This window comes from Polypterus senegalus, chromosome 15, assembly GCF_016835505.1.
Source record: "Polypterus senegalus isolate Bchr_013 chromosome 15, ASM1683550v1, whole genome shotgun sequence".
NCBI lineage: Eukaryota > Metazoa > Chordata > Cladistia > Polypteriformes > Polypteridae > Polypterus > Polypterus senegalus.
The window spans coordinates 64,391,431-64,417,405 of record NC_053168.1 but is presented as its reverse complement, the minus strand read 5'-3'; the positions used below and the strand labels follow the sequence as shown (position 1 = coordinate 64,417,405).

General features: G+C 38.8%; 1 long non-coding RNA gene across 1 annotated transcript; it reads right to left on the bottom strand.

Annotated features, from left to right (window-relative positions):
- Nucleotides 1–8,372: 8,372 nt before the first annotated feature.
- LOC120515687 lies at nt 8,373–15,021 on the bottom strand. The gene is made up of 3 exons (XR_005630685.1): nt 14,907–15,021; nt 13,299–13,390; nt 8,373–8,491 (listed from the first exon to the last, which is right to left on the bottom strand). It is a non-coding gene; the product is annotated as an uncharacterized LOC120515687 (long non-coding RNA).
- Nucleotides 15,022–25,975: the final 10,954 nt, after the last annotated feature.

Genomic DNA, 25,975 nt, shown 5'->3' with positions numbered 1-25,975 from the left:
ATATTATATATATTAGGTCCCCGGCGGGGCTGGAGCCCGGCCGGGACGCCCAGGAGGACGAGAGGAGGGCTTGTGCCTCCTCCAGACCAAGAGGGGGCGTCCGTTCTGGTTATACTGGAGGCCTCGGATAGAGGGCTTGGAAGCCCAGCCCTGTAGGGGCCCGTGGCCACCGCCAGGCGGCGCCCCAGTGCCTTATTATCCCGGGAGCCTGGTGTGGCAGAAGTGCCGGGGGGAAGAAGACAGGGGACACCTGGACGGCTTCCGGGTGTGCAGCCGGCACTTCCGCCACACGGGGTGGTGTCCGCGGAGATTGCCGGAAGCAGCTGGAGCCCATCCGGTTCCTATAAAGGGCCTCCCTCCAGTCATTAGTGGAAGTCGGGTGGAAGAGGACGGAGCTGGAGTGAGGACTGGAGGCGGCCAGGAGGAAAAGAGGCACAGGACTGTGTGGCCTGGACATTGGGGGAATTGGTGCAAGAGGCACTGGGGTATGTGCACATGACTTGTTTGTGTAAATATTGTAAATAAACAGTGTGTGGTGAATTTAAGATGTCCGTCTGTGTGTGTCCGGGCCAAAGTTCACAATATATATAAGTAATATATATATATATATTACTTTCTCGGGTAAGAGAAACTTTTTAAAGAACATGCCATTCGGCAAAACATAACTCATCAACCCCTTCTCTACCTGCATTATTTAGTTTGTTAACTCTGTCACAAAACATAGATATTTACCTGTCACCTGCCTTGATGATTAAACTGCTTCGTAGCTCATCAGAATACAAGATTGTGATAACAGAACTGCCTCCTTCCTTGGAAAATGCTTGCAGTTACTGGATTTGAAAACTGACATTCTTCCTATGACATTGGTTTCCAGTCAGCACACAGTAGTAGATGTACTTCTTGATAGCTGACAATACCTTTTTTTAAACCAATTAAAATGTGATTTTACTATTGATAACATAAGGAAACTGGCATGTACCATTGTTTAATCAATTGTCATGTTGATCCAGGCAGAGATTGAAGCAGTTATATACAGTACATCTGGAATGCTGTCAAGATCACTCACACTGAGAGCAGGGTCTCGCAGGCAGACGAGGGTATTTGGCTGACATGGTGCAAGGCACGCGGACAGTTACACCTACCTCCAGGGAGAAAGAGACAATTTCACCAGAGAGGTGCCAAACTCACAAGAGGACAGAGTGAAGCCGGAGAACAAGAAGCAAGACTTCTGTTGGAAAACGGCTTACCAGCTTGGTAATTCTTCGTAGTTTTAATCGATGAATAATCAATTATGATTATCTTAGTCTGCTCCGTCATCTTATTTTGTATCACTAAGAGTAAACTGATACCCTTCTTTTGTATGTTGTCATCACAGCAGTTTGAAACAAAAGCTACAACCAACCAGAATGACTCATGTGATCACAACAATCTCCTTCACTACCATTCAACACTGATAAAGTCTGTAATGTTACTGGTGTAAAACAAAATGTATGTTTGTTTACAGTTTTCTGTTTATTATGAATTGTTTGTGGGTAATTAATTGTTTACCAATATAATAGAAGTTAATTGAAGGGCAAAATACTTTTTTCTCTATTATAATCTCTGTAATGATCATTTTATGTTTTACTGATATGTACAAAACATATTGCTCCTTTATTAAGCCAGGCTTTACCTGATAAATAGTAATGTTTTCCCTGTAAGTTGGTATTTGTTATTTATTTTATTTTCATAAAAGCAAATTTTTCACAAACCCCTTTCTGATAAAACTAATCGTTATTCACTGACTGAAGTATATAAAAAAATAAAGCAAGAACAATAATAATGTGTAAAGTACAGTTCAATCATTTGTTATATTTCTCAATTGTTGTTTCCTCATTTCATTTGAAACCCGAAAAATCGATCATAAAATCAGACCTAGGGTTTCTCAGATGCTTCAAATTTTTTTGCAGCAGCGCAGTTACCAATTTCTTTTGCTACTTCAGCAATGTTTAATGTAAAACCAGCTTCATATTTTCTTATACTCAAACGCTCCATCGCAGATAAGGGATGCTCTTATGATAAATGTGTATGAGGGTGTAAGATACAAAAAACAGAAATCAGTGCAAATGTTGCTTTGGAATAGTTCAGGTACCGTATTACCGTGTGGCAAAAATGCAGTTAACTCTGTGGTTACTCTCTTAGGTATAAATGCATTTGTCTTCACTTTTTACTGTTTTGTTCTTATATATATATATATATATATATATATATATATATATACACATACAAAGTATATATATATATACATACAAAGTATATATATATATATATATAAAGTATATATATATATATACATACAAAGTATATATATATATATATATATATATATATATATATATATACCAGTAACAGTGTACTGCACAATGTCGTGCAGTGAATACATTTGACTTGAGCATTCATAGTTTTCATACTCTTTCTCTGTCTCTGTTTTGCATTTGTTTGCTCAGAGGTTGACGCGCTTGCTGATTCCTGAGCAGCTCTTCTTTTCTCCACCCTAGCAGCCCGCTGCTTCTCTCTTCTTCGTCGGCATCTTTTCGCGTTAAAACTGATTAAGTTAGTTTTTGTGTTGCAATTACTTGTTGTTTTGTTTTGTTTAATTTTTCACTTAAGCTGGCAGTCTTCAATCTACCTCAAGAATATTAAAGATATGAAGAGGTAGGGGAAGTGACCGCGAAGGTGGTAGGGAATGAGAATGGCGCCCATACGCCTGCACCACATGGCCGCTCTGCTATGTGCTGCCGAGAGTTGATTCTACAATAAAATAGAATAAAAATAAAAAGAGTAATAAAAATGATCCCCCCGAAAGCGGATAGTAGACGTCACATAGTATATGTGTACCAAATTGCAAGTCAATAGGTGAAACGGTTTGCGAGCTACAGGTGATTTAAAATCCTGGAGAGAAAAACGAACAGCCACGGTAGCGTATTATATAAGAAGATATATATATAATTACTTTTTGTGCTGATTTTTTGTTGTTTTTATGTTTTTGAGTGGGCATTGTGATTTGTGGCTGCAGATGCAATGCTGCCAGACAATATTAGGTCTGTCCGTGCAGCACACGATGTCAGCATGACTGCACCTTAAAATAAGAAAGTGTTTTTTATTCTGGTTTAGCACTCATGCTGTAGCAAAAAAAATGATAGCTTTGTAATGACTTAGCTAAACATCCCTGACTATTCCTGTTGACTCCTGCAAGAAAGACCTTAAGAAAAGTTAACCTCACACTACAGAGTTTGCTAACAAGGATCTCCTTTTTTCTGCTGAGAATATTAATGTGGACCAGCCTTAAGGCATTATTTCAAACAAATGAACTATTAATATATCTTGTGTAGACAATGTATACATGTAGTGATCATCTTGAATTTTCAGTGGGTATTTTGGGCAGCCTACGCTACCCAGGTGGGGGTGAAGAAGCCACAATATGTGTCCAAGCAGTTTGCCAGCCATGAAGTCATCTACAGCCATCATAAGACTCGATTTGCAACCTTGATGGTTTTGATGGCCTTCTTGTATTGCTTTGGAGCAAAAACAAATATATGTCTTTATGTTTCTTTTATTTTGCAGAGAGGTGTATTGGTACCTCATCCCTGCCTCCAAGAAATGCATTTGTGTGGGCTCATTATTGAAAAAAATATATAATTAACTAAAGTCCTTTGAAATTCAAGCATTTGTTACTCTGTAAGATACAGTAGATGGAAACCTGCTAGTATCAAATTTCCCATTAGGTGTTTATTCTAAATAGACACAACTCCAGTTAAACTCTAAAATGTTTAGTTACTTAAGTAGAATGAAATGAAAGACATATTAGAATAATATAATTTGGGCAGGCATTCTTTCTTTCCATACTAGGCCAGTTAGAAAGGAAACTTACAATGATTTTTTTGTTGAAATATCAGCATTCTATATCAAATACCTTTAAGTGCATACAGATAAGCAGATTTTAACATTCATGTGGTATCTGAACCTTTAGGAACAACATCTTGCAAAAAAAAATAGTAACTATTGTTATGTTTTACTATGCTTGTTATTATTTCTCAAGCCACAACACTATGGTAAGCTTCTTCTTTAGCCTGTTACAGAACAGAATAAGTGATGATGCTTAGATGTCCCAATTACCAAGTGTGACAATTCCTTCTTGGTGGAGCTAAAACTTGCTGAAATAAAGCGAGCAAGGCTTGCTCAGTCAACCCACTTCATGGAACACCTCCTGTAGACTGAAACCTGAACCAAATTAAATTCACATACAAAATATTTACAAAAGTAAAGTGCAATCCTCCTTTCTACACCATATTTCCAGTGTTCCACCCATACACTGTAGTTCTATGTCTGAGCTTGGCCATGATTTAAATGCACCGCTACAGTTAGTTGTGCTTCATGATCAACTATGAGAGACACAATGCACTAATTTAAAAAGCTCCCCAGAAGTATCCACGGTTCATTTTCTAAATTGGAAGTATCCTGAGCAGGGTCGCAGGGGAGCTGGAGCCTATCCCAGCAAGCATAGGACACAAGGAGCGGACACCACTCCATCACAGGGTGATTACACACTATGACCACAATTAATAATAGTTTGGAATAAAACAGGGTATCAACAAATTAATTACTTTAGGTAGAACCTTTTTTCATCCTACACATTCATATATATAGTATGCTTTACAGTTCTTTGCAGAGTGTACAGACCAGTAACGTGTTTGGTACATATACAGACATTAACAACTGTAAACACTTAAGCACTTCGCTTATCCTGTCTAGCTCCAAAATATATATTTTTTAGTAAATTAAAGAAATGTTTTTATTTCCTCCAATTCTGCAGGAGGTTCTAACATGGTTCTCACACATTTTTGTACAGGTACAGATAGATAGATAGATAGATACTTTATTAATCCCAAGGGGAAATTCACATAATCCAGCAGCAGTATACTGATACAAAGAAACAATATTAAATTAAATAGTAATAAAAATGAAAAAAAAATTAAAATAAAATTAATGTTAGCATTTACTCCCGAGTGGAATTGAAGAGTCGCATAGTGTGGGGGAGGAACGATCTCCTCAGTCTGTCAGTGGAGCAGGACAGTGACAAAAGTCTGTCACTGAAGCTACTCCTCTGCCTGGAGATGACACTGTTCAGTGGATGCAGTGGATTATTCATGATTGACAGGAGTTTGCTTAGTGCCCGTCGCTCTGCCACAGATGTTAAACTGTCCAACTTTAATCCTACAATAGAGCCTGCCTTCTTAACAAGTTTGTCCAGGCGTGAGGCGTCTTTCATCTTTATGCTGCCACCCCAGCACACCACCGCGTAGAAGAGGGCACTCGCCACAACCGTCTGGTAGAACATCTGCAGCATCTTACTGCAGATGTTGAAGGATGCCAACCTTCTCAGAAAGTATAGTCTGCTCTGACCTTTCTTACATAGAGCATCAGTATTGGCAGTCCAGTCCAATTTGTCATCCAGCTGCACTCCCAGATATTTAAGGTCTGCACCCTCTGCACACAGTCACCTCTGATGATCACAGGGTCCATGAGGGGCCTGGGCCTCCTAAAATCCACCACCAGCTCCTTGGTCTTGCTGGTGTTAAGGTGTAAGTGGTTTGAGTCGCACCATTTAACAAAGTCTTTGATTAACTTTCTGTACTCCTCCTCCTGCCCACACCTGATGCAGCCCACAATAGCAGTGTCATCAGCAACTTTTGCACGTGGCAGGACTCGAGTCATATTGGAAGTCTGATGTATATAGATTGAACAGGACCGAGAAAGTACAGTCCCCTCGGCGCCCTGTATTGCTGAACACAATGTCAGACCTGCAGTTCCCAAGACGCACATATTGAGGTCTGTCTGTAAGATAGTCCACAATCCATGCCACCAGGTGTGAATCTACTCCCATCTCAGTCAGCTTGTCCCTAAGGAGCAGAGGTTGGATGGTGTTGAAGGCGCTAGAGAAGTCCAAAAACATAATTCTTACAGCACCACTGCCTCTGTCCAGGTGGGAGAGGGATCGATGAAGCATATAGATGATGGCATCCTCCGCTCCCACCTTCTCCTGGTATGCGAACTGCAGAGGGTCGAGGGCGTGACGGACCTGTGGCCTCAGGTGGTGAAGCAGCAGCCGCTCCATGGTCTTCATCAGATGTGACGTCAGAGCAACAGGCCGGAAGTCATTCAGCTCACTAGGACGTGATACCTTTGGGACAGGGTGATACAAGATGTTTTCCAAAGCCTTGGGACTCTCCCTGTTCCAGGCTCAGGTTGAAGATGCGCTGTAGAGGACTCCCCAGTTCCAACGCACAGGCCTTCAGCAGTCGTGGCGATACACCATCTGGACCGCTGCTTTGCTGGCACAAAGTCTTTTCAGCTCTCTGCTCACCTGGGCTGCTGTAATTGTGGGTGGGGATGTCTCACCTATGCTGGTATCAGCAGAAGGATGGTTGGAGGATGTAGTACTCCGAGGTGAGAGTGGGTTACTGTGATCAAACCTATTAAAGAAGTTGTTCATTTGGTTTGCTCTCTCCACATCTGTCTCGATGGCGGCACCCGCTTGAGCTGCAGCCAGTGATAATCTTCATCCCATCCCACACTTCCTTCATGCTGTTGTTCTGCAACTTCTGCTCCAGGTTTCTCCTGTACTGCTCTTTTGCCACCCTGAGCTGGACTCGGAGTTCCTTCTGCACGCACTTGAGCTCATGCTGATCACCACCTTTAAAAGCCCTTTTCTTCTGGTTCAAAAGGCCCTTGATGTCACTTGTAACCCATGGCTTGTTGTTAGCATAGCAGCATACTGTTCTTACTGGAACTACAATGTCCATACAGAAGTTGATGTAATCAGTTGTGCATTCAACAGCCTCTTCAATGTTCTCACTATGTGACCCAAGCAATATATCCCAGTCTGTAGTTCCAAAGCAGTCTCTCAGAGCCTGCTCTGCCTCAGGGACCACTTCCTGAATGAGCGTGTGTTGTAGGTAGCGCCTCACTCTTGGTTTGTATTGAGGCTGAAGCAGAACCAGGTTATGATCTGCTTTCCCAAGCGCAGGCAGCAGGGTGGTGCTGTATGCGTCTTTAACGTCTGCATACAGTAGGTCAATAGTCCTATTTCCCCGAGTGTTACAATCCACATACTGGGAGAAGGCAGGTAATGTTTTGTTCAGCGTTACATGGTTAAAGTCTCCAGCGATTAGCACAAGTGCCTCAGGGTGCTGCGTTTGTAACTTAGCAACTGCGGAATGGATGATGTCACTGCCATCGCGCGTTCGCTTGAGGGGATGTAAACAATAACAACAATCACATGTCCAAACTCTCTGGGCAAGTAATAGGGACGCAGACTTACAGCCAACATGCTCAGGTTTTAAAATTCAATATAAACATTGGTTGTGCTTATGCAAACCACTGTACATATTTCAATAAATTTAGAAAAAAAACAATAAAATGGTACCCTCGCAGGGGTTGGCTCCTCAGTTTCCTGCTGCCATGAGTTTGGATTAAACAGGTCGGAAAATGGATGGATGGATTGAAAAGAGAATTTGAAATCAGAAATGCTGTAGGACAGCATAATTATTTTATTTTAAAACAACATAAAATATGATATATGCATGAATAAACTCTTAAATTCACTGGAAAGAGTGTTATTATAGGACCTACTCATACATACACTCGCACTCACACAAGGTCAACTGTAATCACCAGTCAAAGAACTAGCATGTTTATGAGAATGTAGGAAAAAACAAAAATTGGAGTAACTTTAGAAAACTCCAGAAACACTTCGCTTTAAATTGACTGGGCACAGTGATAAAAGTATTTACTTGTATCTGTCATAAAAAAGGTAATTCATTTTTGCTCAGTTGTTTTTGTAATCAGTTTGCAAATATACATGCACACCCATCATACTTCTACACCTAATTTACTGTACAAAGGACTTTTCTGTGCATGGGTCTTGTACGCATCAGCATAATCTTTGGTTAGTCTGGATAAATGTGTGGTGTCAAAACAGCCAAGGAAGCCACTATCAAAAAGACAATTTACTTGTTTACATATCCAATACTGCATCAAATATTTTGCTTTTTTAATTGCCCATCTCAGAACTAAAGATACACAATCAATAACACAGGAAGAACTAACATAGCGATTTGTTTTGCTGAAAACTACATTTATGATGAAAAATTGACTTGCTCAGTCACATACATTTTCTCAAAGTCTTAGAATGTCATGGGAAAACCACTGGCTTAATTGAAGATATACAGTACAAATATTTTGTTTTCCAACATTTTGTGCTTGTGAAGGCAATTCAGAAGAAGGCAATCAAATACTAGTACATACCATAAGTTTTCAGCTGTGTCCGGTTTTCTGATTTAGTTTCATTTTTGGTATATATTTAAGTGAGTGAGACTCCTGAGTGTCTACTTTGAATTCAGCCATGTTCATTATTATTCTGGTCTCCTTCAAATGAGTAGATTTGCAAGTCCTGTAAATGAATACAATTTTAATATATGAATTCCACAAGTATAAAATACTTTTAAAATGAAAAAAAGTTTGATTTTGTTTTTCCTTTACAAACTGATTTATAAAACCTTTATTATTTCATACATGTGTCATATTTCTTTATCTGATTTTTGACCTTTTCAAAATCCTGGCAAATATACTGGAATTCCTATATGACTATTTGATATTTGTTATAAATTAACATTTTTAAAATATTTCTGTTATTAAACTGAGCTAGTAGCATTTATTTTCTATTCTTAAATTTCTTCTTGTATTATTGCTACAATGACAATACTTTCCACTTAAAAAGAAAAAAAAAAGATTTTATATTTTGTTTGAGATTGTAGGTAATTTTTATTACCCTCAACCTCATCAATTGTTATGAATAATGAAAAGCTCATAGTGTTCCTGGTACGGATTATTTGAAAAATGGGAAAATGATCATTATACTGTAAATCGCAAATCAAAACAATATTTTACAAAGATCAAGGAAGTAGTACAGTTGTCCATACAATTACAATACTAGTCACAGTTTTACAAGCAACACTCTGATAAAGTGACACCAGTTATGCATTGAGTTCTGGAAAAAAATGTTTTAATCAATATTCAACTGTAAAGATATGTATAGTCTTAGAGGAAACGCAAAGCACAAACACCCAAAAACAATGAAGAATCTGTTCACTCTGCTGGCTTCTTCAGAATAGGGAGGCCTTCTCTCAAACACATTATTATTATTATTATTATTTAGCAGATGCCTTTATCCAACAGAGAACAATATAAAAAATCAAGCAAGACAGAGTAGTATTATTACTACAACCATATATTTATACCTACAACTACACCAAGACAAAATTCAGTATCCTAAACTCTTTGTCAGTACAACAGCAGCTATTATGTAGAAGACAAACTAAGTAGGGTAGCCTGCAGAATGCAATCCTGCTGCCCAAACCCGACATAGACAGACACAGGACACAAATTCAGCACACACACACATAAGAAATGCATTCTCTTGTTTCCCACCTTTACAGCACAGTTCAAGCACAGTACACTGCACAAAACACATTTCTCATTTTTCTTTTTATTTCTGTTTCCCTCTTTCTCCAATCCTCCTCCAGCAAGCTTTGTCCACCTCCTCCCGACTCTGGTTATCAGAGTAATGGTGTCTGCTCCTTTTATAGAGCACCCAGAAGTGCTCCACGTGCTTGATGACATTCTTCCAACAGCACTTCTGGGTGGAATCAGCCCTGTGGGAGTCCAAGTCACTGCTGTAACCCAGGGGGGCTGCCTTCTAGCATTCCTGGGGTGGTAATGCCCTGAATATGCTCTCTTCCCTGGTCCTTCTACTATATAGGCGAGTATGTCACAGTAGTTTGAAAATGTTTTCTGAAAATGCCTGTGTTCCAAAAAATGCCGAAGCTAGACTAAATTGGCTGTAGTTTAAATATACAAAGGGAGATCATTTTACAGCTTTGGAGCATGAACAGAGAAGCATTGTCCAGTTTTGGCCCATTTGGCGAAAGGAGAGATAGTCAACCAACAGGCAGAGGCAAAACAGAAATTTTTGAAGGGACATATGGAGAAACCAAAGACTAGAAATATTAAATTAAAGCAAGAGTTTTTAACTACAGTAGATTCTTGTAGCAATAGAGAACCAGTGGAGAGGCTGAATAAGAGGACCAGTAAAAGTGAAATGAGGAACAGAGAACACCAGCAGAGCATCTGCATTCTGGAGAATCTGGAGAGATCTGATATCAGTTAACGAAAGCCCCGCCAGGACACCATTGCAATAGAGAGAGAACCAGTGCCTGAACAATGAGTTGGATAGCATTATTAGTGAGGAATATTTGAATCCTGTGAATATTATAAAGAAAGAAACAACATAATTAAGATAATAAATAAATATATTCAATGAATTAAAGCGATAAGTCTAGAGTCATGACAAGGTTCATGACCATGACTGATGATAAAAAGGAGACACCTTCAAAAGTAATGCTTTGAGAAATCTACAAGAAAGGAGAATCAGAAGTTTTGAAAGGTTAAATTTAAGTTCATTGATGATGCAATGGCAGAAAAACAGCTAGAGGTTTAGGCTGAAATCTGTGCACTGTAAAGGGTAATGATGATGCACAAACTTTCTCCTCAGGACAGAGGTAGTAGGAGAAGCCATGAGAAGAAATAAAATTACCTAACAGAAAACAGAAGCAGAGCCAAAACTGATCCTTGAGACACACCTGTGGAGAAGTCAAAATGTTAAACCAGGAGACACAGAAGGATTAGTCGGAATGGTAGGACTTGAAGCAGTTCAAAGCAGAGCCACTGATTACAAGTTTGTTCAGGGAATAGAAGAAAGAAGAGAAGCAGCTCAGGCTAATCTAAGAGCATTTGTGACTGAAAGCAGTGCAGTCCTGTTAGAGTGACTCTTGTGGAATCCAAATTGAAGAAGATCTAGTAGATTATTGTCAGATAGAAAAGCAGAAAGTTCATTCCAGAGTCTTGGACAAGAATGGCAGAATGGAGACAGGATGGTAACTGTCAATGGCAGACAGGTTTAGAAAGATATTTGAGAACAGGGAACAAATGACAGTACTTGTCATCAGTGGGAAGATGACAGAGGTCAGTGAGGAATTAAGAGAAGAGATGTTGGTGTTTGAGGAAGGAGAGATGGACTGAAGAAGATGTGAAGGAATGGAGTCTAATGCGCAGGTGGTGGGTCTGTGGTTACAGAGCAGGTCAGAAATATCAGTCATTTATAGTAGAAAAGCAGGAAAAAGAAGAGCAGCACAGAGGTGGGTCAGAGGATGTTTTTGGATGTTGACTTTGTAAGTGGAAGTCATTAGAAGAGATGGATGATGGTTTTGGAGCATTAGAAGGACTTAAAGGAGCAGAAGAGGTGGTGAGCTTTTATTTCAGAGTATGCAATTCAGTTCTGAAACAAGGATTTTTTTGCAGAGAGCAGAAAATCAGAGGAGGAAGACAGAAGGGATCTGTAGTTATCTAGAAGGAATGGTTTCTTCTTATGTTAAGCACTTTCAGACAAGCGCACTTCCTTGCAGGCAAAATGGAGAGAGCAATATAGCCAGGGCTAGGGAGGAAAGGTAAGAGCAAGACAACAAATAATAGGACACTAGGAATTGAGAATGGTTAGATAGAAGAAAAGAGAGTGTTAACAAAATGGGTCCAGCTCTCCTGGGTAATAATAACATTTTTTTCACTGAACCCGGGAGTCAAGTGTCAAATTTTAAAGTGGAATCATTTCTTCTTCTCATGGTGTCTCTGACAAAATTCCCTCTCTTCCTGTCCCCTCCCTTCCTTTTCTTTTTCTCCCTCTTCCATCATTCCTTTTTAACCAATTCATTTTTGTTCAGCTCCCTGTTTTACTTGTTCTTTATTGGTCCCTCCAAGACATGAACATACCCCAGAACTGTCCTTAGACTTCTATTCCTAAAAATGCTAAGATACAAGGAAACACACAAAGGGACTGGTTATTGACACCGCACCAAAAACCTCTATATCCGGTCACTATTTAAGAAGTGGATGTAGAGATGGACCACTCCTAGAAATACTTGGGGGTCCACATTAATGATAGGTTGGACTGGTCTTGGAAAACAGAGGAACTATATAAGAAAGGGCAGTGCAAGCTCTTTTTCCTTAAGAGACTGAATTCCTTTAACATGGGAAGTGACATCCTTCACATTTTCTACAACTCTGTGATGGTCAATGTGACTTTCTGTGTTATGGAGTGCTGTGCTGGTAACATCACTTCAAGAGAGGCCCACTGAATCAAGAAGCTAGTTAAAAGGGCAAGCTCAGTTATAGGACACACTCTACGACCCCTAAAGGTCGTAGCGAAGCAGAGAATTATAACAAAACTGATGCTAATATGACCAATGCTGCACATCCTCTCTGTGACATACTAACACTGAGGACTTTCAGCCAACAAATCTTTCATTAGAAGTATGTCAAGAAACACTACTGGAGCTCCTTTATACCAATAGCAATAGTCTGCATGATTGATCTATCTATTTACAGTATCTATCAAAAAATTAAATGAAAATAATGATAAGTGAAAAACGACAGTGAAGGAGATTCGCATGTAACAGTAGAATTCTAATCACATACGAAAATTCTGTTTGTTGTATTAAGGACTGACAATAATTTAATACAAAAAATAAATGCTCTGTATATAGTATAGGAAACATTAAAATATTTAAGCCTTTTCCACTATGATCATATTTTGTTTTCAGAGTCAGGAATGAAAGATACATTTAAACAGCTAAAACCTGGCTACATTCTACACGTTAATGGAAACATAATGAAAACCTCTATCAAAAATGATCAATCTCATCAAACTGTGGATTAAAAATACAGTAAAGTAAGAACTTTGCTCATTAACAAACGGCTTCAAATATATAATATAAAAACAGTCCATATTTGAAGTATGGCAAGTTCTTAAACAAACCATACAAAAGATTGCTCAAACTCAAGCTGCAATTTTAACTGTTGAAATCTTTAATTAATACTTTGCATATTATATGTGCTAGAAGTGAAAACTGCTAGGTATTGATGTAAAGTCTGAATCTTTATTGATTTGAACGTTGTATCTTTTACTTTTGAATTCTAGACTACTAAAGATATCAATTATAGTTTCTTTGGAATGTCCAAAACATCATTTTGTATTAGCCCAAGGTAAATAAGATTAGTATGGGCATCAGCTTCAGAAAATAGAAATTTTGTAATGTAAAAATGACAGTGGTTTTAGGATTATTGATAATTTATGTAATCATTCTTACCTTCATTAGGAGAGTGGCCTTTAAGTTTGAGATTCATGCTGCGCAGAAAGACAGATCTTCATGATCACCCAAGCAATGCATCTTCATGTTTACTGAATTTGGCAAGATAGAAGAAGAAACATTTAAAGCAGCAATACACCTATGCTTGGAGGAATGTATCCTCATCATCATCTGTATCCGTATAGACTGTATCCTTAAAATGCTCTTTTAAATACATTTCCAGCATATTGATATTATTGGTTTATTAATTTTGCTGTTTTGCAATAACAAATACATATTGTTTGGTTAATCCAATATATAGAGCACCTGGTGTGGTCAGCGGCAGAGAAAGGGCACCTTTAGCAGGTAGCAGTGTGGTGATTGGGCAGCTGGCACAGGTGTGGAGTGATTTCTAAAGACAACCATTTGGTCTGCTCATGTCAAGCTAGTAAGTCTTTTTACTTGAGTCAGATGTCCACATGTGATTAGAACCATACATGTAAGGTGACCATACACATTTACACAAAATGCTTAGTTTGCTTAAGCCAGCTGTTCACAAGTATATTAGGTGTATACATGCTGTGCTATAAAGCAAATATTTAGCGTTCATACACACAACATAGTTAACTATAACTACATAGTGTAGGAGAATGAAAATGACAAACATGAATCTATGCAATAATATACCTTCACAGTAGCCTTTGATTATTGATCTATTTTATTTTTTATTTTTAAGACACTGAAAAAAATAATAGTTGAAACACAGTAGATAATCACTATATTTAGGTAATTGCTACATTATCTTTCAAAGACAATACGTAATAGGAATAAATGTAAAATATTGTATATCTTTTGCTTTATGTATACCTTCACCACTTTTCCTCTGTATTTTTGGGTGTCAGTGCATGATCCCATAAAGCCTGCTTCTCAGACTCTGTCATTTTGAGGCACCCTGCTCGTCTCCTGTCAGCTTTTATGCTTCCCGTCTTTAAACTTCAAAGTTTGAAGGCATCTCTCTGCATGCCTTCTACACCTTTACTGTTTCTTGTGTGCCTCATGCTCCCTCTGCCAGAGCCAAACTGACCAATCAGAATGCTCAAAGGGACTGGGCACACACACACACACACATACCTTAGTGTTTTTTTATATAGTAGATATGGTCTGCTTACTTACAGTTTAGAATGTTCAAAGACTTGAATGGATTCTCAAAATTCAGAAAGCCTACAATTAAATCTTCAAGTTCACTACCTTATCAGAATGCCATTATATACACTAACCCTGTGCTTATTAGTGTATTAAAGAAGATGTGTGACAACATCAGCAATCTTTTAAACTTCAAAACAACTTAAAGTGTTCATTTTATTTTGCTCATTTTATTTTATTAAAAATTTGACTGTTATGCCAGCCTGATAAAACACTTTTTAAAAATGCATTTCATTGTGCTTGTTCCCATATAATCAGAAATTTATTGAGTTGTCTACCTTTTAAAATGTTTCATTCAAAATGTACTTTATTAGTTTAAAATATACCTACAGGATTTCACTGATAATGTTTTTCCATAAAGCCCATTCAGCACCACTTAAACACCTGCTCAGCTGATTAGGTCAAATGAACAAAGGAACTGCTCACCTGTTATAGAAGGAAGGATTCATGCAAATCCTCCATTGCCCACAGTGACAGCTGCACAAGGATTGAAAAGCAAAAAAAGTGCTGTCCCTGAGGAACAGTAGTAGCAGAAGGCAGATTGGAGAAGATGCAAAACTGTAGAGACAGGATGGCTGTTGGAGTCAAGTCTTTGCATCTGTGCGAGTGTTCATTCAGGGAAGTAAATGACGTTCTGGGTCTGAGTAAACAAGAAAAGGAAAAGAACTGAATGACTTAAAGAAAAAAACAGAGCATGTTCCTGCGCCAAGGGAAATCAAAGGGGCTTTGCAGCTGGCTGCTTGTCTAGAGAGGAGCTGAAACTCAGAGACTGTGCCCAGTTTCTATGAAAAATGTTTGGTTCATATTGTGTTTCCCATTTTTTTTATTTCTATTACTTTTATTAACTTTTATATTTATGGTTGAATAATGACCTTTTCTCTGTTTTTTTTACCAAGCAGCTGATGAGGCAAGCAAACAGATTTCAGTGGCATAAAGATTAAAGAACTATATTTTCAGCTATGAGAGGACATTAATTATATGCTTCAGAAGCACCAAAAATTAATCATACACATATGAAAAAATAAACTCCCAACTGTTACTTTCCTTTAGATGAAGAAAAAGTAAAAAAAAAAAAAAACAAATTGATAATAAAGTTCATGTTCACCTTCATCTCATGATGAAAAGACTTCATACATACTAACTGTATAATGGAAAAGAAACAGGTTATCCTTCAGTTTTCTGTACCCATTATTTGCAAGATTTACCTTGACAGATATCAGATACAGTATATGGCAATACTCATCATCTGCACTGGACCCCACTCTAACACCAGGTACACTCACTCACGTTGGAACAATTTAGAATCTCCTGAGAAATCCTATGTTCACACATGGAGAACATGCAAACTCAACACAGACAGTGACCAGAGCAGCAACTGAACCCAAAGAGCCATAAACTATTGCTCCATAGTATACAGTATATGATAAATGTCAAAATGAATGGAAGATCTTCAAAAATACATTTATTATTCCTAGAGCTTACCCTAATAAGCAAGTTATGATGAGCTGAACTCAATACATATCAGACATTGACAGGGAGTATTTGCTATAAGTTTTTGCATTGTAAGCACTTGGAGGATATCCATGCAAACACAAGGAGTGTACACAAACATCATTCAAAATGACCTAATAGATGACCCTATACCAATATGTTAGACAAATTATTAAGTGTTATAATATAGTGTTACACATAGAGACCCACTATTTTAGCACTGCAGCATTTTTTCATGGAAACTAAAACAAAGGACTATTTACAGGAGAAAAAAAAAATTGTAAATTTGCCCAGTATGCTGAGCAAACAATAAAATGCACAGTGCCTCCCAAGCCAATAATTCTTTTACTTTGTCTTCTGAATGCTGCCCTCATTGTATCTTCCTTTTATTTGACAATAAGGTCTTGCTCCCTTTGGCTTTTTAAAGTTCCTTCTGACAGCTTTAATTAATCAATTTGCTATCTCTTACAAGCCTCCCAGTGGCACACTGGCTAGACTGCTTTCCACATTCTTTTTATTATAATTAAACTTCAGTCTTTAACAAGCCATTATAATATTTTGTGCTTGCCATTAACCAATTTAAATACTACAAGAATGAAAAATATGTTTTGTGGTTTTTTTCTTTGTTGAAGAACTACAACTACTAATGCTTTCTCTAGAGAAAAAGATGACAGAATTTGCAAATCATGACAAACGGCTTATTGTGCACTACTATGTACACCACAATCAGAAAAAATAGGGTATTTCTCAAAGCAGACTGAATTCATTTGAGCCGGACTCAAGTGAGATAGCTCTACCAAGTTGAAAATGATGAGCTGCTTGCTTTTGTTTCCTTGAGGGAGAGTTCAGTCTCAAATGATCCAATTCGCTCAAATCAGGCTTAATCTAGTGGGCTATGTTTGTGAATGCATTTTAGGCAAAACACTGAATCTTGAAAACTTAATTTTAAGAGAAAGGGGACAAAAGCAAGAACAAAATAGTTCAAAATAACACAGTAAGAGCTGTTAATGGGGTGTTGTCAGTAGAAGCAAGGCTACAGCATTAGATAAAAGAATATACCATAGGAAGCACTGCAGCCATTAGAGATAGCATAAATGCTTATGCAGATATTTTAGTTTAAAGGCTTATACACTAACCCCAACCCCTTCACAAAAAAATTTACTGCACTTTCAAATACATACAATGCACAAAACCTTTGAGTTTTTGTAGCATTTTTAAACAAATTATATTTGCTATAAAAGTATGTATTGTATAAATGTTCAAGTGTATTGCATAATAATGGGACATAATGCATCACAAAAAAATCTAAAAATCTGAAATATTTAATCAGGTCAGGTCAGGTTGGGGAGCATCAACTAGTACAGCACGTTGCTACACCCACCACACGACGAAACAGCTTGGGATGCTGTTTGGCAGCCACCCCCAAACAGACACGCAGTCCAGTCCCACCCTCCGGAAATGACCATCTATCTGCCGCAGCCAGGTGTTACGTGGGCATTCCCTTGGCCTAGTCCAGCCACTTGGGTTCTCAACAATGAGGATCCTGTGTGCCGGATCACGCTTGGGGAATCGCACCACATGGCCATAGCCTGTAACTGACTCTCTCTCACAATTCAAGTAATGTGCCTCATTTGAGACTCCATGAGCAACCGCTCGTCAAACCAGCGGTACCCAAAAATTCTCAGAAGAGACACAGTACTAAAGGAGTCCAGTCTTCATCTCAGGTCACTGGCTAGTGTCCATGTCTCGCAACCATACAGCAAAACAGGAAGCACCAGGACTCTAAAGACATGGACCTTTGTACTTTTGCAAAGATATCGGTAGCACCACACATTCCTTTCCAGCAACCTCATGAAACCCAACCAATCCTCTCCCAATCTATCTACTGACTTCAAAGGAAGAGTCACCAGAGACATGAAAATCACTGTCATGGTAAGTAAACCTCTCAGCAAGGTCAACTTTCTGTCTGCAGACAGACACACTGCTGATGGCTATACCCAAGAGGTCATTAAGGGCCTGGATCTTGCTTTTTATCCAGAACACTTGCAAGCCCAGATACAGACTCTTTGCTCAGTCTCTCAAGAACCCAGATCAGAGCCTTCATTGACAACGCTAAGATCACAGCATCATCAGTAAAGTCAAGATCAGTGAATTTTTGTTCACCAACAGATATCCCCATAGCTTTTTGATCTCACGATTCTGTCCAACACCAGATCCATCCATGAACAGAGCAGGAGCAAGAACACACCTCTCGTGAACCCCAGAATCAACTGGGAAAAAACGCAGAGGTTCTGCCTTCACTCTGCACAGCACTCACAGTACCAGTAAACAGGCTGGCCATTACTCCAGAAACTTACTAAGTCTTAGGGTGTTCCCACAGGGCAGCTCAATGAAATGCTTTACAAAAATAAACAAAGGATGCAAAGAAACTCTGCCGATATTCATGTTTATGCTCCATGACAACCCTCAGTACCAGGATGCAGTCGATGGTAGACTTCTTAGGTATAAAACCAGACTGCTCTGGTTGCTGGTAGGTGAGGAAGGATCCTACCAGGTACCGATAGAAGTGTTATCACCCTGTAGTTGCTGCAATTCAGGCAATCGCCCTTCCTTTTCCAGACAGACAAATCATGTTTTCCAGTCAGTTACAATGAAAGTAGGATAGCCTTACCACTAGCCTGGAGAAGTTCACACCAGATACCACAGATCCCTGTAGCCTTCCCTACTCTTAGCTGGTTCACCATCTCTGCAATCTCAGTGAGATTGACTGGTTCATAGCTAATTAAAGGATCAGCCTCAAGAACCATGGACCCAGAGATGTCCAACATCCTAGCTGGAGGATCAACTTTAAACGGCTGCTCAAAGTAGCCATCCCAGCAGGCCACACTTGCAGCATCATCTGTAAGAACCACTTCATCACCTACCCTGACTGCCACTCTCAAAAGATCAGATTTGGATGTGCATAATGCTTCGATTACTCTGTAAGTATTCTCCCACATCAAATTAGGATCAGCAGTTTCACCTAAATCTGCAAGTTCCTCACATAAACTGCATGCAGACTCATTAGAAACAGCCTGATATTGGAATGTGGCCAGATCCAGCCTCATTCACCTAGTAGGTGGTAACCTACTAGACCTAAGCTGGATCTTCAGAGTAGCAAGAAGTTTGTGGTCTGAATTCAGAAATGGGGCACTTCTGTAGACCCTGCAGTTCTGTAGAAACCTCCAGCGTCTGCCCACGAGGATGTGATCGATCTTATTCACCGTACCATCAGTATTGGAGTACCAAGTCTAACGATATGGCTCAGGGTGCTAGAACCAGGCTCCAGTAATCTGCAACCCCTGACCTTTTGCAAAGTTAAGGAACATGGAACCACATTCACCTCATTTGCCAGATCCTTGGGGACTGACACAATTCTCATAGCCAGCCCTGTCATTACCAGTGGTCACATTGAAGTCACCCATAACTAGAAAAGAGTCACCTCATGAGCACCCATCAACAACCAAGTGAAGTTGCAAATAAAATGTCTCCCTCATCAAGACATTACTCACCGTAGTCAGAGCATACACTGAGGCAACAGACAAGGCACCCAGAGAGTGTCTTAATCTGATTCCTATAATTCACTCGCTGAAAAGAGCAACATCAGACACCATCAGAAGGAGCCGGTCCTCCACAGCAATGGCTACTCCCTGAATATGACAGACATCAGAATGAGCAGACCAATAAAAGGTGTACCCAACCACATAGATCTGGCCAGACCAAGGACTGTGCACCTCACAGAGTGTTGCCATTGAATTGCGGAGTTTACAAAGCTCCTCTGACACCAGAGGAAGATGATCATCAAGCTGGAGAGACAAAACGTTCCACGCACCTACCTGGATGAGCCACCTCAGCACCACACCAGTTCCAACCTCCAACAGGCCTGACCCCACTGGCTTCCTAATGATTTTGACTCTTTGGGGATGAGGCTCCCAAGGACAACCCCCTCATCCCCTTCATAATGCAAGCAGCCTTCCTATGTGCGGCTGCAGCAGAGTTATTCTCGCTTAAACCAGAAAGGAGTCCTGTCTGGCATTTCGGAGCTGCATGAAGTTTTTACGGTTACTGGAGTGCTAATCCTGCCACCAATCCCCAAGATTTTCTTGCAAGTTGGAGAACTGTTTGCAGGACTGGATGCAGTTTAAGGTCAGACATATTTAATGACTTTTTTCTTCTACTTACATTCTGAATATTTTTTCTCTGTTTATTAAAAACAGATACATTTCAACAATTTTTCATAAATCTGAATTAAAAGGGGGAATAAAAGCTCCTACCAGCACTTATCTTTCCCAACTCCAACCATATAAAGGAAGTATAAGAAAAAAAAAACAGGTTTAATGGAATCTGTGCAGCTGTGGAAAGGAGAGGAAGGACATTGGCTTACACCTAGTCACAAAGTAAGAGACAGATGAGAATTAGACTGAAAGGCAGGTATCACCACATCATTGACCACCACCCATCTTACTTTATGAGTACCAAAAAGTTGGGGTGGAAGAAAGAGACAGAGGATAGAGGAGAAGTCACACCAAGAAGAAGTTGTGACATTTTAGCTACATGAAACTGCACTATTTATACTTACGATACCAGTCTCTGAAAGTATAATAGGATCTATTTGAAAATATTCTGTATTCTGCGATTCTTATATTACATGCTATTCATGTTGCCACTGTTTACATACACAAGTCAGAATAAAAACTCTCAAGAAAACAACATATATCCCTAAAATGATCTACTTCCACTCTCTTCAGTCATGGGCATCATTTGGGGTAGGTCCCATTCTTTTTCTTATGTCATCTTCTACCAAGTCCAACCACATCTAGTTCTGCTTTCTTTGGTTCCTCATCTTCCACCATCTCCCTTTAATCTCTCACTATTTCATGATTGTGGCAAAATGTTATGCAGTTTCAGGCATAATTTATTTGTTTTTAGGGGATCCTTTGTTTTCAGAAAATTGCACATAAGATGGACTCATAAGAAACACAACATACTCTTATGAAAAGTACATAATCCACAGTAGTATATAGATACAAACCGCTTATCTGGGCCAGGGGACTGTGACAATAATGATAAGTTGCTTCATTTTGAACAATGAATTGATTGAGTTGAGGATAAATATGTAGATAAGTAATATTTACATTTGCTATAATAATATTGGTGATAAACAATGCAGTTTAGATTTGTGTTTCTTTTTTAAAATGTTTAAGAATTTCAAGAATTTAACCAAAGTAAGAGAAATTGGGATAGGGTAGGGAAAAAAATGTTTTGTTATATCTGTGTCTTTTGTGAAAGTGTTTGATATTTAGACTTTGGTCTTCACACTTTATACACTTAACGTCAGCATTTGGCCAATTATTCATAGAACATGAAAAAAGTTTCTGTATTAGTTATGTGTTCAACATTTCTGACCTTGCATTTCCTGTCATCCTACATTTAAACAGATCGTTGTAGACACGGAACACACATGAAATGTATGTGTTCCAAATAACAAGATATTATTTACCCTGTACAATTCAAGGCACCTCACACCCAGATGAACTGACTTGAGCTGGGAGAACTTTGTGTACAACAAGCTGCGTCGGTAGGGGGATGAGATAGCAGGCTGCCTGCTGCCTTTGCTGATCAAAACGTTTGCAAAACAAAAGATGCTAATGAGGAAAGGTGCAAACAAATTTAAGGTGATTTAAGGATTATATATTTTCTCATAGTCTTCAGGGATTGTATTGTTAATCTCTGTTCACTCATACAGTCCTGGAATCAACCAAGTTAGTCTACTGTGGATTATTTCTAGTGCTACTATGTCTTTTTTGTAGCCCTGAGACCAAAACTGCACACTGCAAAGCTAACATTTTTACCTTCTAAGTGTAGTGCCTTGCCTTTACTTACATTAAATTTCATCTGCCAGAAATCTGTCCAACCCAGTATGCTATCCAAGTCTCTCTGCAAAGATTCAGCAGATTCTAGATTATCTTCCAATCCAAAGTACTTTGGTATTTTCTAAAAATGTAACCGTTTTGTTGTTTCACTGTTTACAGTACATATTTTAACCCCCATATCCCTGACACACTTCAGCTCCTCCTACGGTGCTCTTTTACTACTAAAATAGTGAAAGAATCTCTTTGGTTCATCTTTCACATTATCTGTAATATTTCTCTCTAACTGCCTTTTAGCTTCACTAATATTGTTCATAATGGCTGCTGTCATGATGCTGATGGGACGGCAATGTACTCCAAATGGTGAATTTCAATGACAGGCTGGTTACGCTTGTGCCAGAATAATGAACAAAGGGCTGAATATGATGCCACTGATCATCAAAACAAAAGGTAGGCATGCAAAACATTTAAAATTCATCTGCCCATTATACAGGTCTTCTGTTATGAATATATGTGTGCCCTGTGGTATTTAGTTGCTCTTTCTGATTTGGCATGGCACACTAAGGTGTGACTGTCATCAATCTCCTTGTGTTCACGCATCTTTGCATACTGTTTCTCTTTTTATTCAACGCATACTCCGTGCAAAATGCCTGCCTGTCCGTCCGTAAAAATGTACAAGCAGTCGCCTGCTCACTGTTTCATCACACACAGTGATGTGATAAAATCTGTGTTTTAAGGCTGAAGGTGTATTACAGTTGTTTTGCCAGGGTGCTATATGATTGACGGCAGACAGTAAACTTTGCTAAAATGGTATCAAAAATGCCACTTTGTTAGTTGTTACTTCAGTCGTTTTGGCATCTGCACTATATGGTCTGTTACCAATATATTCTTCAATGGGCACTCATCAACAAAGAAACATGGAAAATAATAATAGAACTAATTACAACTAATAATTCATTAATTCACACTATAATATTTAAAGGCAAATCATTAAAATAAATGTACCAATCCACTTTCATGCCATGCGTGGTGCTTTCCTCTTAAACATTTACTCAGGTAGTTTTTTTCTGGGGGACAGGGAAAGAATTTCAACAGGAAAGGCTTTGTTGTGGAACTAAAATTTAGCCTGTCATATGAGTAATTAAAACTGTGTGAATGAAATAGTTTAAGTTCTATGAAAAAAAAATCCCTTGCCTGTCATGACCACCTATTTTAATTGGTGGAGGATCTCATATTTCAATAGGGAAACAAACATCATTGCTAATACTGTGCACTTTTTGGATTTTATGCACATTTGAGGTCAGATGTGAGCAAAAAGTTTATTTTTTATTTCAAAAGTGGAAAAAAGTATTGCTGTTCCCTCAGATTCTGTTCAGTTATAGCTTTTTTTTATATATATTTTTTGATGTGTCTGTGTCAGATGTGACCAAATGTAAAAGGGAAACAATGAATAAGCATTACTTGTTTTTAAATACATTAATTTGCATTGATTTAAAATATGTTATTACCTGCTGCTTAAAATGTCTGGCCCAGCTAAGTTTCTTGGTTTGAAAATCTGGCCCAACTGAAATTGTAACTAAATAGCCCTGCCCTACTGCTTTAGTCGCCTCTACACCCTGAATTCTGTCCTGGTTATTACTAAATACTAAAAATGGACAGGCTTCCTCCAGCATTGGCACTTGAACATAATGTGTAAAATCTCCTTCTCTTGTGCTCGGCATTTTGCAAGTTAATACATGAGTAATTAAAGTTCTACATAACTATAATATACTCCTCTATATTTAAAAAGATGCAAAATGAAACTGCTGTTGTCCCACTGAAGAAAACATGTATTTAAATTGTTTTACATAAATGGCAATCCCCTCCATTATTTTTTCTTAATCCTTCCTAAAAAATGTGTAGCCAGCTATGTTTTACTCATCCTCACCTTTGTTATTTTGCCAGGTTTCTGTTATTGCTATCATATCATAATTATGCTCAGCTATATACAACTCCAATTCACTTGTTTTATTTTTGATAGTCCTAGTAGAGTTTAAGCAAGCAATTTTTAACGTGTTACTTATTTTACTTTGGCACTTTAACTTTGGGCTAGAAAATAATTTGCTATGCTTATTTGTTATTCCACATCTTTTCATCCCTTTTTGTACAGTTCTATACCTGGCCTTTCCTAAACTTCCTGACTGCCCATTCCCTAGTTTAAACAATCCTTGAATAACCAATTCATACACTTCTCCAACATATTGGTGCCCCTTCAGTACAAATGTAACCTGTGTGGCGGACGGCCAGGGTCAATGCCCGGCCGGGATGCCCCTTCACTATATGTTCCGGGGGAGCAGCCATGGATTGTGCAATACCTCACCCTGGATGCTAGATGGCTGCCCCCCTGGGTTGGAGCAGTTCCTCAGTTTCCTGCAGGGCTCCATGGGAATTGGAGTTGGGTGCAGCCCTGTCAGGTCCCACAGGTGCCGCTAGAGGGTGCTGTAGCTGGGACTCCTGAGCCCTTATGAGCAGTGTATTCACCACACCTGGAAGTGCAGCTGGAACTCGGCAGTCACCTGGAGCATTTCCGGATGGCCTATAAAAGGGGCCAGCAGCCACCACTCAATGGCCAGAGTCGGGAGGAGTAGGGCGAAGCTTGACGGAGAGGAGTGGTGGTTAAAGAGTTTTGGTGCTTTTGTGTGCTTTACTGGTCTGCTTTAGGACTGTGTTGTGCCTGTGGGACACAGGGAAGACATGCCGCACAGGTGAATAAAAATAAAAGTTTTTGTTTTTTTACATGCCTCAGGTGTGAGTCTGTGTCAGGTGAGGTGCCTATATAGCGCCTTTGTTACACCTGTCCCATTTGTTCTAAAAGAAGTTCCAATGCCCCATAAACCAATAACCTTCTATCAAAAACAGAGATCTGAGCCAAATGTTTAGCCCTTTAATCTCCTCAGTTTTTCCTGGACTGGTACATGGCTCAGACAGAACTTCTGAGAAGTCTACCTTGTCAGTACTACTCCTCTGCTTGGCACCTGTCTAAATTTGAACTGTAGAACTGACAGCCTGCCCTTAGGTATGTCATTTGTTCCAACACGAACAATGATTACTGAGTCTACCCACCCTCTGGCCAAGAGATTATCCACCCTCTTAGAGATGTTCCAGTTTTCTCCACGCTCTAATAGGTATATATCCAAATGTTACATGTCTATGATCCTACACTGTTTCTGGAAACCTTATTTCACATATTTCTTAAATTTTGTCTCCAGTTAGTCTTCACCTTCAAATGAAAGGCTCAGTTTTTTGTTTTTTTTTTGTCTTTATCAGGCAGTAGTCATTTTCTGCTAAAGAAAGTAGCGATTTTACTTTAAGTTAAAAAAGCTAAAGTTGCATAATGATATCATTTGTTTTTTGTCCATTAAAAGAGAATGCTGTGTTTTTAATTCTACGAGCTGGTTTCCAGCATTCTTCTAATTAATTTTATTTTATTTTTCTGCTATGGAAGCCAGTACAAGTTAATGATGTGGAACAAAAAGTTGTCAAGGCAATGATGGGTTTTATCTACATGGGGAGAAATTTTCTTCATTAGATAAAATGGCAGATGACTCAAAAATGCTAACTGTCAGTGTCGGGGTCTTTTGCCTGGTGGCTATGTTCTGCCTGAATAATTCATTAGACCTCCTAAGGGTTATGGTTTGGTTGAAAACTGTTTCTTTTTTTAATCACCTACAATGCCCTCTGTGCTCATGCTTCTGTTCTATTTCACTTCAAATTTCATTTTATATGATACTGTTCAGTCCCAAATATTTGTAGAGTGAACCTACAGCTAAGATAAATTCTAATCCAGTACTGTACATGCACATAGAAATCATTAGCTGTATTTTAACTGCAGGCATAAACAAAAATTCTAGTTTTTGAAAATATCTCGTGTTGTAATAATTCAGATATAAACATTTGCAAAATTTAACACAACTCTTTTTCTAGTATTCTGATTGCACAGTAGCAAATTTAATGATTTAAATGACATTGCAATAAAGAGCACCTTCTGCTTTGAGGTTAAAAGTATATTTGCATAGCGTTATATATGTCAGAATACATTAGCAGGGTCTTAACAGG